Source organism: Diospyros lotus, chromosome 7, assembly GCF_014633365.1.
Source record: "Diospyros lotus cultivar Yz01 chromosome 7, ASM1463336v1, whole genome shotgun sequence".
Lineage (NCBI taxonomy): Eukaryota > Viridiplantae > Streptophyta > Magnoliopsida > Ericales > Ebenaceae > Diospyros > Diospyros lotus.
In genome coordinates this window covers 11,926,040-11,933,232 of record NC_068344.1, presented here as the reverse complement: position 1 = coordinate 11,933,232, position 7,193 = coordinate 11,926,040, and positions in this window count along the sequence as shown.

Sequence of the window (7,193 nt, the reverse complement as noted above, 5' to 3'; positions counted from 1 at the left end):
GAATCACAAATATTCATTTATGATATGTCCTACAAACTTGGAGAGTCACAAGACCTAAAAGAGTCACGAGATATGGACATGAAATCCAATGACCCAATGGGTTGTAGGAGATCAAGGAAACAACCCGAAGGAGCAAGAGATCAAGCCAAGACCAAGTGGGGAAGACCCACTTGGTTATGGCAAGTAGGTATGACACTACTTTGGTTTTTCGGGCATAACTTTCTCATATGAGCTCTGATTAAGGTGATTCAAAATTCTATAGGAAGCCAAGAGAATTATCTACAACTTTGGTGTTTTGAGTTTTGAGATATTTGAGGTGAATCAAGGTGTAAATCAAGAATGAATTTGAGGTACGGGAACCACTCAAGACCAAATCAAGGAAAATGGCAAAAGAAGGCGTCAAAGCTAAAGGGAAGTGGCCCCCCACTCAGTCATGGCCGAGTGGGTTTGGGCCAATCTCTCCTCTTTTCCCTCTCGGATGGGTTGCGAAATCATCAAAATGGGCCTGCGAGATTTTCGCCCCGATTGTCGCACGTCTCTCCTCTCTCCTCTACTATAAATATTAGGTCACGTCCCCGATGCAAGGTATAGACTCTTGGGCCCCTCAACACAATTTTACACTTTTGCTCTCGAGAACTAACTTAGGCATCGGAAGGTTTATGCAGGGACCCCCACTTGCGCCCTAACGGTGATCTCGTTTTGCAAGCCACTCGGTTATCCAAGGTCACTCGCTTATCAAGGGTCACTCGGTTATCTTGGACCACCTGATCACCAGACCCACCAGATTTACCAAATCCATTAGATCATCAACCATACTGTAACGCCCCGCTCCCACATCACAGGTGTTACTCGTGAATAATCAACTAACTATTCACTCGGTAAGGCAAAAATGAAGAGACGGGGGTATGTTTCAATGAGAAATGACCTAGGTGGGAACTAGGCTTCGCCCTTCCTTCGCTCCACTCAAGGCTCCGAGAAAAATATCGAAACAACCCTGTAGAAATAAAACCCGAAACCTCATAACGTGTCACCCCTTCTCAAACTCTTAATAAAGAGCCAAGGATGACTTCCCAGGATTCGACAAGATAAGCAACCATATCCGCTTCATTTAACTATGGCATAAGGCCTTAATTATAAGAAAATAATTTTTTTTGCCCCAACTATTAACTCATTTTTCTCACTACCAATCCTTTAAAAAATATTTGGGTTAATATTTCTTTGAAAAAATTTAATAAAATTTTCCTTATCAAATCTCCATTGATTTTTCTTTTATTTATTTCAAAAATACCTCAAATTTCCAACCCTTAGGAAGTAAAATTTTTGAAATTCAAACATCAAGCTTCCTTATCCATTTTCCAAAACTCAAGGAAAATACACCTTTATTTTAATTTCTAAATTATAGGATTTTTCCCAAAATGCCTCAAAATCTACATTAATTTAATAAATATTTTGGAGGCTCCAATCCACATTTATTTATTTATCCTCCTCTTTTTTTTTTTTCTTATTTAAACATGCAGTTTCTCCAGAAATTTCAAGTAGCATAAATAAATTAAGTAAATAAATAAAAATAAAAAAATATAAATCAGCAGTAGGGGGTAGCGGTAGCACCAGTCGCACCCCAGCTCGTGGGCCGCGCGCGCAGGCCGCCCGCCCGCACGCACACGTAGGCCTCCCGTGTGCCTGCTATTCGCCAGCCGCGCCCCAGACACGCGCCCAGCCTCGCTAGCCCAACATCCACCCAAAAAATATTTATTTATTATTATTTTTTTTCCTTTTTAACCCAAAATTTTCAGAATACTTAGATACCTCGAATACCTTCCAAAATATCAAAGTATTCATCTATCCATCCACATAAAGCATTCATACATAAAAGCCAAATAAATACATCCATACACAAGACAAAACATACACCATCACACACCATTTTCTTGCTCAATTTCCTTCAACATTCCAAAACTTTATTTCCTTTAGAAGATTCCCCACCTACAAAGAGGTCAAAAGACCTTATGAGCCATTGCTCAATAAGGGTGCTATGCAAAAGTAAATGTAACAAGAGAAAAATATGTAGTGCAAATGCAATGCAATAAATGGGTAGTCCTCCATACCCTCATAACCTCCATAAGTTAAGGCACCAACCAACCCCTCCCACATCACTAATCCTCCATATGGCCATAGGTACACTAGAACATAAATCATGCAAATATAACTATTACATGCAACTCATACAAAATAATTACAAATGCAAGCAAATCCCACCACTTGGGGTCATCCCTTATCTCTATTTCCTTGAAACTTCAAGTCCTCACTTGTTAAGACTTTCTTTGGGCTCAAGCCACCTTAGAAGAAAAGAAACATAACCTTAGCTCATAAATAAACTAAAGACTTACTACATGAGAGGGAAAGAAGGCTAAAGCTTACCTCTTGCTTGCCTTTCTTCTTCCCTATCCTAATCTTTTTCTTCCTTTCTTTCTCTTAACATGTGGGAAAACTTTGGACTAAAATCTCAACTCCCTATTTATAGAAATTTCCTACTCAATCCATGCCAAAACTCAAGATTTCATCTTAACCCTTGGTTTTCTTTGATTTAAGAGACTAAATCTCAACCCTCAAATACAAGCACAATCCTTGTGCTTTTGACAAACTCAATCCTAACCTTTGATTTTTAAAGAAACCAATCTCTACTCTCTAGAAAAACACAATGAGACTTAGGATTTTTCAATCTCATCCCTTGATTTCCCTTGGAGGTTAAATCCTTACCTTCCATTCAATTTCTTCTTGAAATTATCCTACCTATATGGCAATCCATGCCATTGGTATGCTTATATCCCAACCATTGGATTCCATCAATTTACAAGATTTATTTTCCACCATTGGATCAAGGCTCCTATTCCCATAATTACCTAATTTCTAAAATTAATAAATATTGACTAATTTCAAGATTGACTATTTTCCAATATTTCTCCTTTAATTTAAATCCCCTAGATTTTCAAGCATTTAATGGAGACTAATATCTATTTCTTTTTTATTTAATTTAAATCACTCTTGAAAGACATAATCCATTTTAATTTGCATTTACTTTAATCCACTATTTTTCCACATAAATGCATGACTAATTTTCTATTTAATAAAGAATTTCTTTAATTCACACCATAATGACTCATTTAATGCTTGAGAGACTATTTTCCTTTTCTTTTTGAATTTCTTATAATCTCACTCTTGCTTCATAAGATCATGCCAAGTGTCCCACTTACACTTAATCCAACTAATTTCTTATTCCCATATTTTAATTAAATCCCTTTCATGAGATCTTGCCAAGTGTCACCATCTACCTTACTTGGCTTCCATTTTAATTCCACATTTTTCATTCATTTTCCTATGCATTTAAACAAGAATTAATTTCTCCTAAAATCAATTCTCCAATATATAAATATTTCTCCACACAAAATAACTTACCTTTATGGGACGAGACTCCAAATTACCGTTTTGCCTTTCTTAAGGCATCCTATATATATGTGCCTTCTCTTTGATTCAAGGGCAATTATGAAAATTTTCATATACCATTATTCTCTTAATTGACAATTTTATCATGACTCATCAAGGGTATTACACCTACCAAGTCATCAGCCCGCCAAGTCATCAGCCCTACCAGACCATCAGCTTTGTTGGATCACCAGATTTGCCTGACTGCCAGATCCAGTTGCTCGTCAGATTCTCTTGTTCACCAAGATTCTCATCATTGAAGGCACGACTCCCAAGACTCTTATATTTGCCCACAATTAAAAATAGATTGTTGTATTTTGGTAACAACAATTGGCGCCGTTTGTGAGAAACGCAAAACAAAAAGTCAACTTAAGAATGGCAAACACCCGTGGACACCGACGAACTCTCTCTTAAGGAGTAGAAACACACCTACCACCACAGAATTCTCAACAACAGGGAGCGCCTCCCATTATTCTAGATTCTCACCCACAAAGAGCACCTCCACCCTCTCATAATGCTCAACCCTAAGGAGTTGATCATTCCGTTTCCTCGAGCCAACAAGTGGAGAACCAATCATTCCTCCCTTCGCTTAACATCGGCTTAACATCACTTCCCGCTGATCAAGTGGGGACTTTAAGACAACCACCGCATACGGTCCTTTGGGAAGAGTATGAAGCATTGAGACAGCAACATGTTGAGGGCACGTAGGCACTTTGAGACATGGCTGGCATACTCCAAGGAATGATGCCCGGAGGGACGTTGCCTGATACATTGAAAAAGTTTATGCCATAGCCTGAGCCTCAGCCCGAGGTAGGAGCTAATTCTTACTAGGAGCCACTCCCGATTCTCATTCCCGATCTACTCCTCGTCGGGAGGATAGGCCCAGATCACCACCACAAGGAAGAACCCTCATACCACGCCCTAAAGAAATGAGAGCCCACGAAAGGAAAACAGGGCTAGAAGCCCCCAAAGACGGAGATCCATGAAACTAGGGCCAGCACGCCAACAAGACATGAAAACCAAACAACAACAAGCATACAAGATGACATGAAAAGGGTAGTTGAAGAAGTACTTGAACGAAAGAAATTGATCCCAACCACGAAGGAGCAACAACGCAGAAAATGTCCATTTATTGTAGATATACTGGAGAAGCCACTACCCAGAAAATTCAAAATGCCTCAAATCACCCCCTATTCCGGCAAAGAAGATCCCCTATCGAATCATTATCTTTGAACCCACCAACATCCCTAGCAGATTTGTTTGCTAGAGCAAATAAATACGTGCTTCATACGAAAGTTATGAGCACTATAGGTGGGAATGAGGACAGAGAGCGAAAAAGAAAGGAAGCGATGATGAAGAAGACTCCAGACGGGTTAGGGGATCAGATATACCTCGGCCCCAATTCCACCATTACACAAGACTTCTTCAACCTCGATTGACCATACTTGTAGCCATCGATGGGTCAGGTCTTATTAGACTCCCGAAAAAGGTTGACCATCCCATGGGGAAGAATAGAGAAGAATATTGCAGGTATCACAAAACTCGTGGTCATTGCATTGACCAGTGCCAGGAGTTGAGAGATCAGATCAAGATGCTAGTTCGTGAAGGACATCTTCGAAGGTATGTACAGGTTAAAGATAGTGAGCCTCGAAGAGGAGAAGATAGATAAGAAGAGAGGGAGAGATCAAATCAGAGATGTCAAGAGAGAAGAAGGGATTACAGAGAGAATCCACCTCTAGACAATGAACCAGTTCATGAGCCCATACATGTCATCTTGGGCGGTGAAACTATGGCAGGGGACTCCTCATTTTCCCCTAAGACAAGCCACGAAGGGACACGCCCTTGGGGGAAGGTGGTCAGCTATCATTGATACCCTCAAAGAGAAAACTGGGAGCAAAATTCAGACACATTCAAGAGAGCCTATGTTAAAGATCGAAAAACTAAACTGTTTGAAATTTTGCATGACCCGTGTATTTTGAGATCAAAGGCAACAATAAGACCCCAAAATAAAATAGTGGATGTACTCACTTATTTGCTAAACCATTCAAAAAATGTTAGCATTTTCATTACACATTGCTTTATGAAAGTTTATTTGCTATGTTTTGCTTTCAAGAAATAAAAACAAACTCAAGCTCGTTGTTCCGCTCATAGCCTGGCAACGAGATAAAAGTACATCCAAGCCCATTGTCCCGCTCAAACCCGGCAATGAGGTAAAAGTACACTCAAGTCCGTTATCCCGATCACAGCCTAACAACGAGGTAAAAGTACATTCAAGCCCGTTGTCCCGTTCATAGCTCGGCAACAAGGTAAAAGTACACTCAACCCCATTGTCCCGCTCAAAGCTCGACAATGAGGTAAAAGTATATTTAAGCCCGTTGCCTCGCTCATAGCCTGGCAATGAGGTAAAAGTACATTCAAGCCCGTTGCCCCTCTCATAGCCCGACAATGAGGTAAAAGTAAATTCAAGCCCGTTGTCCCGCTCATGGCTCGGCAATGAGGGAAAAACCAATTCAAGCCCGATGCATTACTTATAGCTAGGCAACGAGGGAAAAATATATTCAAGCTCAATTGCCTCGCTCCTGGATTAACAACGAGGGGAAAATATATTCAACCTCGTTGTCCTGCTTATAGCCCGACAATGAGGGAAGAACAAACGCAAGCCCGTTGTCCCGCTTAAAGCCCAATAACAAGGAAAAAACAAATACAAGCCTATTATCCTATGCATAATACAATAATAGGGAGCATAATCAAACTCATTGTTCGGTGCATAGTTCGACATCTATGGAAAGCGAACTTACTAGTAAATCTACCTCATACTTCTGCAAATGAATTGAAAATCACTAGATCCTAGAAATTTAAAGGCACGGTGTGCGAACAAGCTCGAGAGGATGTGTAGAAGATGAAGCAGCTAAAAGAGAAGTAATGTTCAAAAGTTTAAAGACAAGATACCCTTTCACCTGGAGCTCCCGGTTAAAAGAGTAGGAGCAATTGATATACCCTGTAAACTTGGAGAGTCACAAGACCTAAAAGAGTCGCGAGACATGGATATGAAGCTCAAGGGCCCAACGGATTGTATAAGATCAAGGAAACAAGCCGAAGGAGCAAGAGGTCGAGCCGAGACTAAGTGGGGAGGACCCACTCGGTTATGGCAAGTGGGTACGACACTACTTTGGTTTTTTAGGCATAACTTTCTCATATGATCTCTGATTAAGGTGATTCAAAATCCTATGGAAAGAAAAAATAATTATCTACAACTTTAGTGTTTTGAGTTTTGAGAGATTTGAGCTGAATCAAGGTGTAAATTGGGAATGAAGTTGAGGTATGAGAACCACTCAAGACCAAACCAAGGAAAATGGCAAAAGAAGGCGCCAAAGCCAAGGAGAAGTGGCCCCTCACTCAGTCATGGCCGAGTGGGTTTGGGCCAATCTCTCATCCTTTCCCTCTAGGATAGGCTGCGAAATTATTGAAACAGGCCGCGAGATTTTTGCCTCGATTGTCGCACATCTCTCCTCTCTCTTCTGCTATAAATATTAGGCCACGTCCCCGATGCAAGGTACAGACTCTTTGGCCCCTCAACACAATTTTGCACTTTTGCTCTCAAGAACTAACTTAGGCATCGGAGGGTTTGGGCAGGAACCCCCACCCACGTCCAATGGTGCTCTTATTTTGCAGGCCACTCGGTTATCCTTGGCCACTCAATTATCAAGGGTCAC